At 39.5% G+C, this 14,686-nt stretch overlaps 1 protein-coding gene and 1 pseudogene across 2 annotated transcripts in view; one reads left to right on the top strand and one right to left on the bottom strand.

The window, feature by feature from the left end:
- The window catches only part of SYNPR (synaptoporin), a 298,791-nt gene that overhangs the window by 75,927 nt on the left and 208,178 nt on the right, over positions 1-14,686 (bottom strand). The window lies entirely within an intron of this gene.
- On the top strand, positions 3,947-4,045 carry LOC112913333 (U6 spliceosomal RNA; annotated as a pseudogene).

The raw sequence follows: 14,686 nt of genomic DNA on the forward strand, positions 1-14,686 counted from the left end.
AAAGGATTTGAGATCAGTTGTTTGGAAGCAGAAATACCTTCCGGAAGCTCCTTTTTGTGAGGACATGGACGCAATAATAAATGAACGCCAGCAAACAGGAAGTGCTACATGAGTTTGCCAGGAAAGCCCAAACTTTTTTTTCCCCCCATAGTGCTCTGTGATCTCCTTTCCCCAAATTCTTTGCTGCTTCTATTCTGTTTGGCTTTACTCCAGCTGTCCCCTCTTTCTGGAATTCCTTAGCCCCCATTTCTGCCTACTGAAGTCACCCATTTTTTCAAGGTCCTGTCAAACTTGTCATTTTTTTGAGAAAAATTTCCTGATTTTCCCTAGAGAAACAAATGCTGCTCTTTTGTGGCCTTTATCGGCCTTTCTTATATTTATCACATTTTGATTTCTATCATCATGGTGCCCATGGTTATCTCTGAGGTTCACACTTTGAAGATGGAAACGGATTCTCAATCATGCTTCCCCCCACACTGTGTAGAGCACATAGCTGAATGGTGCCTCAACACAGCAAAAGATTGCAACTAGGGGTAGGTGACATCTATCATTCAGCATCCTGATCTGGATGACTGGATGGTGTTCCCCTTACTTCCAGGCGTGTTCTTTCCTCTTTGTTTCCCAATCTGCGCTAGACCAGGGTTTCCCAGATGTCAGCCCCTCTCTTATCACTATCACAAGTTATGCCACATCTATGAACCACTCATGCTTCTATTTATTTAATATTTTTCTTTATATTGATTCCCTTGTTTCTTATAATAACTCACTTAAGAAGCAGTCCATTTACCTCTAATTGTAAATCTAGTATCAACTTGCCCTCAATAGAAGATAACCACAAGTATGAATACGATGAGAATAAAGCCTTATTAAATTCATTCATTAAAAATTCATTCATTCAGCAAATACTTATGGGACATCTATTATGTACCAGGCACTGTACTAGATGCTGGGGATATGGCAATGAATGAGAAGGACATGGTCCAGTTCTCTTTGGGCTTATGTTCTCTTAGGGAAAACAGAAAATGAAGAGATAAACAATAAATATATAAATGCTATAAAGCAAATGAAGCAGGGTAAAGAGATGGAGAGGAATTAGGGTACTATTTAGATGAAGAGGTCAGGAGGGGTTCATTGAGGAGATGATGTTTGAGCAGATACTAGGAAGGGCAAATTGTGCAACCATATGGAAGCAGAACTTACGGGGTCCTGAGAATGGAGGAGAGTGTGGCTGGAGAAGACCAAGGGATAGGAAGGGTACTAGTACAGGAAATCATAGAAAAAGAGCATGATGAGCCTCTGACAAAAGCAATGACTCTGAATCATATTCTGAAAGAAATGGCACGTCTGGAACATGCTATTACGCTCTGGGAAATAACGTCATTGGTTAAGTGAAGATTTGAGGAAATACTCCTTTGGAATTTTAATTAGAATATCCTACTTGGTTCACGACCAAACCCTGGAGTCAAGCAGTGCTGTCTCCAAGAGAAGTTTAGCGTCCTGTGGGACCTAAAGGGTAGAATGCCCACCACAATGTTTGGTTCACTCAACTCTGAACTTCTTTGGGACAGTTCCTAGCACATAGTAGACATGCCTTAATCTTTTGTGGAATGAAGGAAATGTATATTGTTTTGATTTCCAGATTGTGTATCTTTGTTTGGGACCTGGCTAATCCTGTGCCCCTGATCCTGGTATTCACTCCCACCCTGCCAGAGCAGGCAAGAAAGGAACTACCAGCAGTAAAGGTGCCTGCTCTTGCATTCTCCTTTCAAAGCATTGGTTCTTAATTGGGACTGTCCACTAGAACCAGCAAAGGAGCAATATATTGACATGGCCTGAGCTTCACCTGCAGGGATTTGGTGTTAATTATTCTGGGTTAAGGCTCAATTATCTGTGGTTTCAAAAGTTCCAGTGATTCTAACGTGCACCAGGCTGAGAACCACTGCTTTAAGGGAAGCATTTTCACATTCATTGTTATAGAAGGAAAAACCAAGAGTTTCAGGTCTTTGGGATTGCATGAAAACTAGTATTTTGATGTGATGTAGATACATGGGTTAGGAATATACTGGAATTGAGATTCTCTGTGCCAGGCATAGTGTATTAAACAAGACAGTATGGAAAGTGCTATGAAACAAACAAGGATGCTGCCATAGTAAGTGACTGCTGAGGAGGTGTATGTGTGTAGGTAGATACAGGGGTGGTTGGCATGAATGGGGCAGTGAGGGAGGGCAATCTCATCATAGAGGTTAGGCTCTCTCTAAAAGAGGTTATTTGAACTGAAATGTGAAAGCAAAGCAGAATCAGCCAAGCAAAAACCTAGAAAAAGTTTTCAGATCAGAGGGAATGGCAAGTGCAAAGCCTCAAGGTAGTAGTGTATTGGAGGAATTGTGAGCCAGAGAAGAATGGTGAGAAATGAGTTCAGAGCTGTTAATCTGATTAATTCCTTATTTATTTCCTCAGCAAATTAGGTCATTTTTTTTCTTTATAAAAATTAACCTTCTTCTTAAAGTCTCCATAGTCCTATACTACTCTCCAAATGTGTTCTGCAGAGCTGAAATGTCCTTCATCCTTTCTGGTTTACTATACCATAGTCCACATTCTCTATGTCCTTCAAGGTCCTATTCAATTGCCACCATCTTCAAAAAGCCCTCCATGATCATTCTTGATGGAACCAACCTCTCTCCTCTCTAAGCCACCACAGCCCATTACCTTCACCTTTTTAATGAATGGTAGTTCTTTGTCTTATGTATCTTTCTCAGCCTATCTTCTTTACCCTACTACCTGCTCCATGCTAGAATCTAACCCCAGTTCTGATTTATCTGATAGTTCCTTGCTTTTTGCTCACGGCTAGCCCTGCATTATGCAGGGCTCAAACAATGTCTGTGGAAGAGTTACTTATGTGCATTCAATTCCTTTCAACAAGAATAACAGCAATCCAAAAAACCTAAGCACACACACAGTAATTAAAGCAACTAACAAAACTGCATTGGCTCTCTGCCTCTGAGTGTATTGTTGACTTGCAGATAATAGTTCCTGATCATTCACCTTTGAAAGAACATATTGCAATTCAAGCGAAAAATGTCAAAGCAGGTAGTTTTGGGAAAGCCAACTCATTTGTTGACTAAAAATGATCCAAATAGCGAGAAATGAAGACCATGAGAGAATGGAATGCCATCATTTTAACCTACTTAACCAGATACTTGCAAGTAATATAGAGAGAATAGAAGGCAGAAAGATGAGAAAAAGAGAATCAATAAAAAGCAACGTGGATTCACTCGCCATGGTCAGTGGTGTGTGACAATTGTACCATCTGTGGCCAGCCTAACTGCTACACCTGTGGATTCTTCCAAAAAGATTCCCTTTTTTTGGGCAGAGACCCTATTATTTGATACTATTTGATTGCCAAAAGCAATCTTATTTAATCCTACTGCTGCCTGAAGAATGGTCAGCATCATCCCATTTTTATAAATGCTGAAACTGACCTGCTGTTCTGGAGGCACCATGGCCTTGTGCATGAGATATGAGCTTTGGGGCTAATAGCCTGGACTCTGTTTCCAGCTTCACCTACTTGCTATGTGTGATCCTAAGCAATATCTAATGATAATACTAATAATAATTTCTTCTTCATAGAGTTGGGAGGGTGGGCCAAGTCCACATATGTAAAACACTATAAGGACACTACCACATATACAGTCAGCATTCAGTACATATTAATTCATTAGGTAACTTTCCCAAGGCTGGCAGGTGGTAAGGCAATGATTTGAATTTAAGTATGTGTAAGGGAAAACACTAAGCAGCAATGGTCTTAGGCTAATGGAGTTAGCAATGCCCTTGGAAGTGGGAGAAATCACCCTAGTTTTGCTCCCATATCACTTAAGTATAACTATTAAATGGTCAGATCATTTCCTTAGTACCCTGTCTTTCTTTCTTGTCCAACTTAGAACCCTTTGTACTTGCTTTGGTAGCACATACACTAAAATTGGAAGGATACTGAGAAGATTAACATGACCCCTGTGTAAGGATGACATACAACTTAGAACCCCTTGTTAAATAAGCATGGCTGCAAACACTATTAAAGCCCTCCATGAACAAGGCTGTGTGTGCAAGGTGAAGTGTGACCATTCCTTCCTCTGGATATTTGAAACCAAGAAATCAAAGATTTCAAGGCTTGGCAGGGGAATCTTGACATTATAGTGTATTATAGATGAGTTCAAACTTGCCAAGCAAAGGATGAAGGTATTTCTTCTGCTAAGCTTCCATTAACCTACACTCCCCTGCTCCACGTATCTCCTACAGAGAAGAGGGATGACTGAAAGGGACAGAATATGAATGATTCTGGGAATTCCCTCTAATCTGGGACTTTGATTTTGACATAATGTATGCCAGGTGGTTCACAAATCTCCCAAGATTCTGAAAGACCTGGGATCCCTGCTGTACTTGTGAAATCCGAGGAAATAGAAGTTGTTTTTGTGATGTTTGTACCTCACCCTATGAAATCATTCCTTTCAGTGCATGTACTTATTGTCACATTTGCCACATTCCCATATTTATTTACCTCCCTATTTGTCTTCCTTTCTATGTTATGAGTGCTCAAGGGCATAGAATGTATCCAGCATATGGTAATAATTAGATCCTCCAGCTCAGAAGTCAGGAATACCCAACTGCGGTCCTGAGATGGCCATAACCTCTCCTTTCTGACTTTGTTCAGATAGACTTTGTTCCTACAATCTCTATGTTTTGGGCACTTTTCACCTAGTTCAGGTTGGTGTCCCAAACTGCAAAATGTATTGTGACTGGGCATATTTCCATTGAGAATTCAAAGCTCTATCAGATGGGGGACATGCTTCTGTAAGAAGTAAAGAAGTTCTGCTGTAATTGATTAAAATTAAGTTTAGGAAGGTTCTAGGTTATTTGTAGCATTTTTTATCATAAAGAAAAAAGGGTATATTATATCCTTGATTTCTTTATGAGGAGAATCAGTTCTGATATCCCTTTTATGCATTTCCAGCACAAATTCACTTAATGTAGGATTTTCGCTGCATCTTTTTTTTTTTTTAAAGATTTTATTTATTTATTTATTCATGAGAGACACAGAGAAAGAGAGACGCAGAGACACAGGCAGAGGGAGAAGCAGGCTCCATGCAGGGAGCCCGATGTGGGACTCGATCCTGGGACTCCAGAATCACGCCCTGGGCTGAAGGCAGGCACCTAACTGCTGAGCCACCCAGGGATCACCTCGCTGCTTCTTAAAATATCTTTTCCTCTATGATCTTTTATTGAGTTGTAATCCATGTGCCAACCACCTTATAAAGCACTTGAAAACATATTACCTCATTTAACCATCATAGTGATTCTCCAAATGAATGTTAGTATCTCCCCATTATAACAAAAAGGAAACTGGGACTTTGAGGTAAGACTGGTTCTAAAGCTGTCTATCTGTGCTTATCCCCCCTATGCCATAGTGTCCACATGTTTGTTAGAGGTCTCAGTCTATGGAGACGAGCTCATCCAGTTCTCTGTTCGGTTTCTAAGACATCTCAGTGTAGAGATCTCAGAATGCTACTTCAGCATTTAGTTTATACACTTGTAGGTAAATCACTCTGAGGCCCTCAGGTATTTTCCCTTTGAGTCAGAATGTTAACTTCCCTGAACAAACAGGTCTTGCTTTTATAAACAGATTTTGCAAGGAAGGCTAAATGACATCTCATATACAATACTACTCAAAGGTTTCATGAATATATATTATATTGTGAAGTAAAAAAAGAATATTTGAATACATTAATAATTCTAATGAAAACATGAACCACACATAAAACAAGAGAAAAGTTGCTCTTAACACTTGGAAAGGCAAATGCATACCAAACTGATATTTAAAAAAAGAAAAAAATTGAGAGAAGATAAATAGAATTAAATTAGATGCAGACTAATCATCTGCTCTGACTCATTAAACTGCAAAACGGAACACTAGAAGGGAGTTGTAGAAGGAAGGCAGGCCATGGTCTTTGACATTTCTAAAATACATGTAGCCAGAAAAAAGACTACCCAGTAAAAAAGACTATCCTGTGTTTGTTGTCTAAGATGAGCAAAGACCAGGAAAGAGCTTCTTTGACATGGTGTGTTCTCTTCTAACCCAAACCAAGACAACAGTATGAGTTAGTTCAATCTTCTGGGTGTTTTCCTGTATACCTAATGATCACTCAAATTTCATGTCTTTAAACAGCAAATCTAACTTCAGAAATTTTTGTTGAAGAAATAATTATTTTTAAAAAGCTATCACAGCTATACATAAAGGATGTTGATTGCAGCATTGTTTATACTAGTACAATTAATTGTTGGACTAACTGTTGTTTGGAACTCAAATACTTGTTCATAGGAGGCTAGTTAAATCTGTATAAAGTGGGGCCCTATGGTCATGCTGATGTAAAAAAAATAATTTAAATGTCCACAATGCATTAAGCTTAAGATGTTAGAAAACATGTTCAGGTTAACCTTTTTATGTGTGTAAAAATAAAGTAATATCAATATAATATACATATACATACATATTCATACACACAAAATTTATAAGGTGAAAACACACGTGATATGTCTTTTCATCTGTGTACTTTTCTGGATTACTCAAATTCTCCACAGCACGTTTCTGTTGGTTTGATAATAAAAGCAGAAGTCATTACAAAAAAAATCTCTAAGATGTTGATCATTCACAGTACATATTGTCATGTATTCACTTTCCTTATTCCTTCCTCCAGGCCCGAAGTACACAGATATGCCTCAATTCTTATTAACGGGCAACTCAGGGAAAAGAAGCCAACTAAATTATAATTTTTCTATTTAAGAAAATATTTTCATTATTTATGAAGATGACTAAGACACAGAAAAGAAGAGAAAAGAAGGTGATGATATTGATGTCAGTCTTCCAGATAATAATTATAACTATCCCATTTAGTATGGGGCAACACCTAGGGCCTTCAAAGCTGTCTCTTAAATTATCTAATTAAGCAAAGTGAGGCGGACAATGATAAAAGTGGAAGATTTAATCTGAGAAGCAGGAGGGGGGCCTCTGGATACTGATGAGAAGAAATCAACAGAGGGATAGTAAAGGGAGGGGCCAAATGAGAACTTCAGTGCAAGGAAATATTGTAATAAGCTCATAGAAGTTTTGAAGGCTGAAATCAAAAATCACAAATCAAAAAGAGAAGGAAAAGAATGATAAAATTAGTAGAACTGGGGAATGCCTGGGTGGCTCAATGGTTGAGCGTCTGCCTTCGGCTCAGGGTGCGATCCCGGGGTCCTGAGATCGAGTCCACATCAGGCTCCCCACAGGGAGCCTGCTTCTCCCTCTGCCTATGTCTCTGCCTGTGATCTCAGCATTACTGATGATATGTATCTCTGTAACATAGGGAAAACATTAAACATACATCATAGATGCACATTCTTGAGGGAAGCCATAGAGGATGGCCAGCCCTTGCCCTATGATCAAATGTAAATGCTCTGAGAAAACAATCACATCAGAGGCTATCAAAAGAGCAAGTCTCAGGCATCCTCAAAGCAGAAGGTTATTCATCAGAAACTCAGGGAAAATGGTTTAAAAAAAAATTAAAAAGCTTATTTGGAACCTGGTTGGCCCAATTCTCGTGAACACTGGTTTACTTCCTCACCTAATTACTGCCTCCAAATGGCCTCATTCTAGGATATATATTAATTATTCCGACTTAGTAAGATGTGTGAGCTGTTCCTTCGAAGTTCCTTCCAGGTTAGAAAGAGGGGAAGTGGTATTTACAATAGGCTTTGATAAGGGGAGGGAAATCCAGAAGTGGAGGGGGCAGGAACCAAGGCCATTTACATGCTGGAAAGTTGAAAGCCAAAGTAGGTACACTTCAGCACGTATAAGATGTAGAAATTTTTAGAGTTGTTCCATTTTCCATGACTTTCTATGACTTATTGTTCTCCCTCAGCAGGTTTAAGGGCGTACAGCGATGCCTGCCCATCCTGTAAATAGGCATCTCAATATCTTTCTTTCTTTCCTTTTTTTTTTTTTCAAAACATTTAGACCTGCTGTTAAAATACAGCTGCCAGTTGCCAAGTGTAAGCTTCCTGGCCCAAAATTCACATATGTCAGAAGGCAGATGAGAAAAAGTGCAATGCAGTAAACATATCTGTGACTTTGATTACATCTGCATATAAATTGCTTTATTGTGTTTATTTTGTTGTTGTTGCTTGACTAATCAAAAAGCATCACATTCCTAGCTCTCTGCTTGCAACAGTGCTCACTGGATTTCTGATATCTGACTTGAAACAGTAGTGGTGAGCATGGTGAGAGTGGGGACTGGTCAATTTGCATCATTGCAAGCACATTAGGAACATTTTCAGTCATGTTTAGGAGTTAAGTATAAATGGATTCACTTTCATAAGATGCCCTATGGGGCATTCAAAGTTCCTCACTAGTCATAATCATAGTCTATTTTATCTGTCTTTTCCTCCCTCTCTCCCTGCCCCCTTCTCTCCTACTTTCCCTCCTTCTCTCCTTGCTTTATTTACTCATTCCACTTACACACACAACCACTAAAGGTCTTTGATGCTGTGGATCCCTGGGGAGTAAAGACTTCACTTTACTTTGCCACTTGTATTACACTGGGTCGGCCTCTCTCCCATCTATCCATTGGGAGCCGACTCTGAAGTGTAAATTAATTTTGTCATTTGTTTAGACAAAAATGACACTAGAAAATAAAAATCACAAAGGACATTTACAAGAAGTAGAAATTCAAATGACTTCTGTATGCTGTACAGCTTTATATGATCTGATGTATCATGTCTTTGTCTTCCCAGGTTCCCAGGATTAGAAGTTGGCCACAGGGCAGCCCTGATGGCGCAGCGGTTTGGCGCCGCCTGCAGCCTGGGGTGTGATTCTGGAGACCGGGGATCAAGTCCCATATCAGGCTCCCTGCATGGAGCCTGCTTCTCCCTCGCCCTCTGCCTGTGTCTCTGCCTCTCTCTCTCTCTGTGTCTATGAATAAATAAATAAAATCTTAAAAAAAAAAAAAAAAAGAAGTTGGCCACAAACCAAATGAGGGTGCACAGGAGAATTGGTTGCTTTCAAAACCTATGTTTTAGTTTCCTAGGGCTGCGATAACAAATTACCGTTAACTGGGTGTCTTAAAACAACTGAAATTTACTCTGTCACAATTCTGAAGGCCAGAAATTAGAAATCAAGGGATCAGCAGGATTGGTTCCTTCTAGAGGCTCTGAGGGAGAATCCATTCTATCCCTCTCTCCTAGCTTCTGGTGGCTGCCAGAAATTTTTCGCATTCCTTGGCTTGTAGAGGCACCATTCCAATCTCTGCTTCTATCTTCACATGACCTTTCCTTGTGTCTCTGTGTGTTCTCTTTTCCTGTATCTTATAAGGACACTCACATTGGATTTAGGGCCCACTCTAAATCCAGAATGATCTCATCTCAAGACATTTAAATATATCAGCAAAGACCATATTTCCAGTTAAGGGCATTTTCACAGGTACTGGGGGGTAGGACTTAGACATATTCAACCTATTCCATTTGTCCTTGCTTTCTTCTCTATATTACCAATGTTGAATATAAACAAAACAAAAACAAAAGTCCTATAACATACATACAGAATATAGAAGGATACAATGTTTAGTCTTCTTTGTAAGCAAAGATTGGAAACATCCTAAGTGTCCATCAATAGGAGACTTGGCTAAATAAATCTGGTTCATCTACCCCATGGACTAACATGCAGCTACTAAAAAGAACAAAGTAGGACCTACATGAATTGAGATAGAAATATCTCCAAAACATGCTGCAAAGACAATTAAGCAGATTACAGAACAAAATACATGTCATTAACCAATTAAAAAAAAAAAAAACTATGAACAACAAACTCACACAATTCTCCTTTTGGGGAATTTCTCTGTTTTGATGTCAGTTATGCGATTCTAAGAAGGGGACTGCCAATCAGTCTCTTAATCCCCTTTTTCTTCCATAAAAAATATCCTGATCTAGACAATTACAGTGTCCTATTCTGCTAACCATGGTGATGGGAGGGAGACTGGGGTGAAAATCAAGCTAGCTAGTCAGAAGTCTTCTAAAGATTTTTAAAATTTGGATTTTGAGGAGAAAAAAATCTCTTGTCTATTAGGCTCTGATTAATTTTTTTAAAGATTTGATTTATTTATTCATGTGAGAGAGAGAGAGAGAAAGAGAGAGAGAGAAGCAGAGACACAGGCAGAGGGAGAAGCAGGCTCCATGCAGGGAGCCTGACATGGGACTCAATCCCGGGTCTCCAGGATCACACCCTGGGCTGAAGATGGCGCTAAACTACTGGGCCACCAGGGCTGCCCTCTGATTAATTTTCTATGGCTGCTAGAACAAATTACCACAAGTTTAGTGGCCTAATAGAATACAAAGTTATTATCATTCTTTGGTGAGAAATATGACACAAGTCTCAAGGTGTCAGCAGGCTTGTGTTCCCTTCTGGAGCCGGTACAGGAGAATCCATGTCCTTGCCTCATTCATCTATAGCTTGTTCTACAGGCTGTCTGCTTCCTTGGCTCATGGTCCCATTTCTCCATCTTCAAATCCAGCAACAACACTTCAAATCTTTCTTGCACTACATCTCTCCAACCTTGCTACCATTGTTATATCCCCTTCTCTGACTCTAATTCTGTTGCCTACATCTTTCTCCCTTAAGGATTCTTGTGATTCCTTTGGGTCTACCCAGATAATCCATATATATATATATATATGGATAACATCCAGTTTAAGGATGATTAAACATTTTAGTTGATTAACAATTCTAATTCCATCTGCAATCTTAATTCTCCTTTGTCATGCCAAGCAACATATTTGTAGGTTTAGGGGATGACAATGACATTGAGGGTTGGGCATTATTCTGTTCCAAGTTTCAAGTAAATCCAGGTCTGCAGATAGCTATCCTCTCTAATATATGGAGAAAGCCCACGAAACAGGGAAAACTGAGGCACTGCCAATTTCTCTTATTTCTCTTAGAGAAATAAGAGAAATTGAAACTACCTGTTGGAGCTTCTGGATCTGGCCATTCCTGAAGTCAATGTACCTCACTTAGTATGATTGTGTAAGTAAAGAGATTCCTCCCATTTGTTTAGAACGTTTTTTAACTGGAGGACCTGGGTGGCTCAGTAGTTGAGTGTCTGCCTTCGGCTCAGGTTGTGATCCTGGAGTCCTGGGATCGAGTCCCACATCAGGTTCCCCACAGGGAGCTTGCTTCTCCCTCTACCTATGTCTCTGCCTCTCTGTGTCTCTCATGAGTAAATAAAATCTTAAAAAAAAAATAAAACATTTTTGAACTGCGTTTCTCTCATTTACAATTTAAAGAGTCCAAATTACTTGTGTGTATGTATATACATCTCATATATGTTTATAAACTTCTAGAAAAATCTAGAATCACGGGTAATAGAGTTGGAGTGGCTTGTATGAGGTAGTTTTCATTTTTTACTTAATTGTATTGTGTGACTATTGTACAATGGCATATATTACTTGTGTGATTTTAAAAGTGAAGAAAACATAAGAGACTGTTAAATTAAAGGTCAGTTCATCCAGGGCTCCAAGGTCTAGCTTAAGTAGCAGGAACCTCATATGTTTGTCTTTCATTTGCTGCTTTTAAATAGTACATGAGTCCACTGGAGAGCCCATAATTACAAGTTGCTTCTTAGGCCCTGATAATATACTTTATCCTTTAAGAAAGCTATTTAGATGGGACTGCAGATGATAAAAGGCCTACGCTCAAAGAGACAAAGAACTTGCTGGCTCATCTTTGCAGACCCGACATGTCCCTGTCTGGGTCTGCATGGTAGGCCTTGAAAGCACAAGTTTGTCCTAGTTCTCTTTATTGCTTCCTCAGACTATAAATACATGCATTATGGGAATCGAAGTTAAAAGAAAAGGAGCAGAAACAAATGCCTGCATTTCCCTTAGCAAAACAAAGAGACAAAAGCAGCCTTGACTCCAACTGCATTAAAAAAAGGGAACAGAACAGTTTGTTAACATGTTATAATTAAGAACTCTGAAGAATTCTCCTATTGGACTTGGCACAGTGGGATGTAGTATGTTGGATCTGAATTCCCTTGTTTTCTCTTGTGACAAGGCCTCATGGATAGAGAACCCACCAACATACATGGGGCAGTTTGATGTTACTCCCCTAAAAGCGACAGTGTGAGCGCCCCAGCCAGGGAGCAGAGGCATCAGGATTCAAATATGGGCCTTTCTGGTGCCTGGATCCATGATTCTCAATACCCAAAGGGCATAAGAATCATTCAGGAACTTTATTAACCACCCAGATTCTCAGATTTCTCCCTCCCTTCTCTCCTCCACAAGGTTTAGAATTTGGAGATCTAGGGCTAGGCCCAATAACAGACATTCCAACAGGCGTCATGCATAATCAGGTGCAGGACAAATACACACACATTCACTCTCTCTCTGTCTCTATCATGCCTCCTGCCCTTTAACTTGATAAAAGTTATCTCAGATTCTCAGAAGCAGAGGTGCAGGATTACATATTTCTTTTTTTTTAATAGTTTTTTTTTTTTAAGATTTTATTTATTTATTCATGAGAGACAGAAAGAGGGAGGAAGAGACACAGGCAGAGGGAGAAGCAGGCTCCATGCAGGCAGCTGACGTGGGACTCGATCCCAGGTCTCCAGGATCAGGCCCTGGGCTGAAGGCGGCGCTAAACCGCTGAGCCACGGGGGCTGCCCGGATTACATATTTCTGACTGGCACTCTATTCTAATATCCCAGAGCATAAGGAACTGAGACTGGGAGGCATTTCAGGGAGTCGCCATTACTGATCAGAAGTTTAAAAAACAAACAAGGAACCTCACACTTGATTACAAAGAAAGTCAACAAAACTTACACTCGTCTATAGAGAAGTAATCAATTTTTAAGATGTTAAATTCCCCAGGCTGTGGGCAATTATTCAAATTTCAAGGAAAGAATCAAACTTTATTGATCAAACCTTTCTAGACGCACATCAAGAAATTGCAGTGGGAGGCATAGTTTCAAAACCTTCTGTTTTCTACTGAAATATCCTTATCCTCACAACATAGCTCATTCATATTTCTGCTTTGTTTAGTTGTAGGCCTGGCAATTACTACTAATTAATACTACCACCTCCTTTCAAGCAGATGTTGAAAACAACAGTCAAGTATCTAGTCTATGGCTGAACTGGACTGGACTCATTATTAAGTACTAAATAACTAAAAACAGGGCATAATTTTTACTCATTCATTGTTCATTCAAGAGAGTCTGTTGAAATTAAAGAATGGAAAGAATCAGAATGCAGCCAAAGGTGAGGTGGGTTCAGATGTAGACCCTGCCTCAGTTAACTTTCCTACCTCCAGCACATCTGAGTCACTTTACCCAGCTCTGTCCCCCCAATCCCATAGCATTGATCTAATTACTATATAATTTACCTATTTACTATAGCTGTTTATGTCAATCACTTCGTCTTTGAATGGGAGCTCCAGGAAGCTGAGAACTTTGTCAGCTTTGTGCATAGAATAATGCCTGGAACATATTAATGCTCACATTCGAGGGAAGGAAGAAAGGAGGACTTTATAGTGGGAAAGAACAGAAATAAAAGATGCACAGACAATGTAGTAGCCACCAGCCACATGTGGCTATTGGGAATTTGAAAAGTGGCTAGTCTGAACTGATAGGAGGTTTTGATGACTTAAGACAAAAAAAGAATGTAAAAGATTTCATTAGCAATTTTCTATGTTGAATGTGTGTTGAAATGGGGATCACTGGTCACACTTCTCTACTTAGTGGGGAAAAAGCAGTGTTCCTCAAAGGACATTCAGGACATGCTGCATGCAAGTGACAAATGTCCTTTTTTAGGCACACTGCTGAGAAGTAGGAATTGCAAACTTAGGAGGAAGCATGTCTCCTCCATCAGCCACCTTAGGTCATTCCTACTGTCTACTCAGGGTATTGGGGCTCATGTCCCCTCAACAATTCTTCTCACTGATTTGCTCTAAAAGGCTAAAATTAGGAAGAGGGAAAAGGAGGGAGGAAAGAAACCAGGGTCCAAGTTTGAAGACAGTAATACATGCAAGAATAATCTCTGCACTGTGAAAATGTCCAAGAAGTATGACAAGTAAGCCTAGAACAACAGACAGAGGTACATTTATTAATGGGTAGAGGTTTCAGCTCAGGAATGAAATCTTTGGGGACATGCAAATATAAAAATCGATAAAAAGGTCTACAAAAGAAGGTCCTTCACAAGACATTAATGTCATCGATTGAACTCATCTCGCTATCAGAATGCTGTTCATTGAAACTTAGAGCCAGTTGGAATTGAGTAATTTGCTTAAAGACACAGCTATTGATAACCAATAAATCTTTCAAGGGGTGAGGAGAGATTAAAATGTTTATCATGCATCTAAACCACATTCCAATGTAAGCATACTATTGTAGAAATGGCCTTCACTATATGGATTAACTTTTTAAATACATATAAAGTATTTAATGTAGACAACTTTCAAGATACAAATAGCAGATGTTCAAATAACCTCCGCATTCAAATGACTGGTCCTAATCTTTATCCAGCCCTCAATCTTGCTCTAAAAAGCTACCAGTCATTCCTTCCCCAATGGGCCCACTGTCATGGAGAGAATAGGGTCATGTCTGATGCAAGC

The sequence above is a fragment of the Vulpes vulpes genome, chromosome 9, assembly GCF_048418805.1.
Source record: "Vulpes vulpes isolate BD-2025 chromosome 9, VulVul3, whole genome shotgun sequence".
Classification (NCBI taxonomy): Eukaryota; Metazoa; Chordata; class Mammalia; order Carnivora; family Canidae; genus Vulpes; species Vulpes vulpes.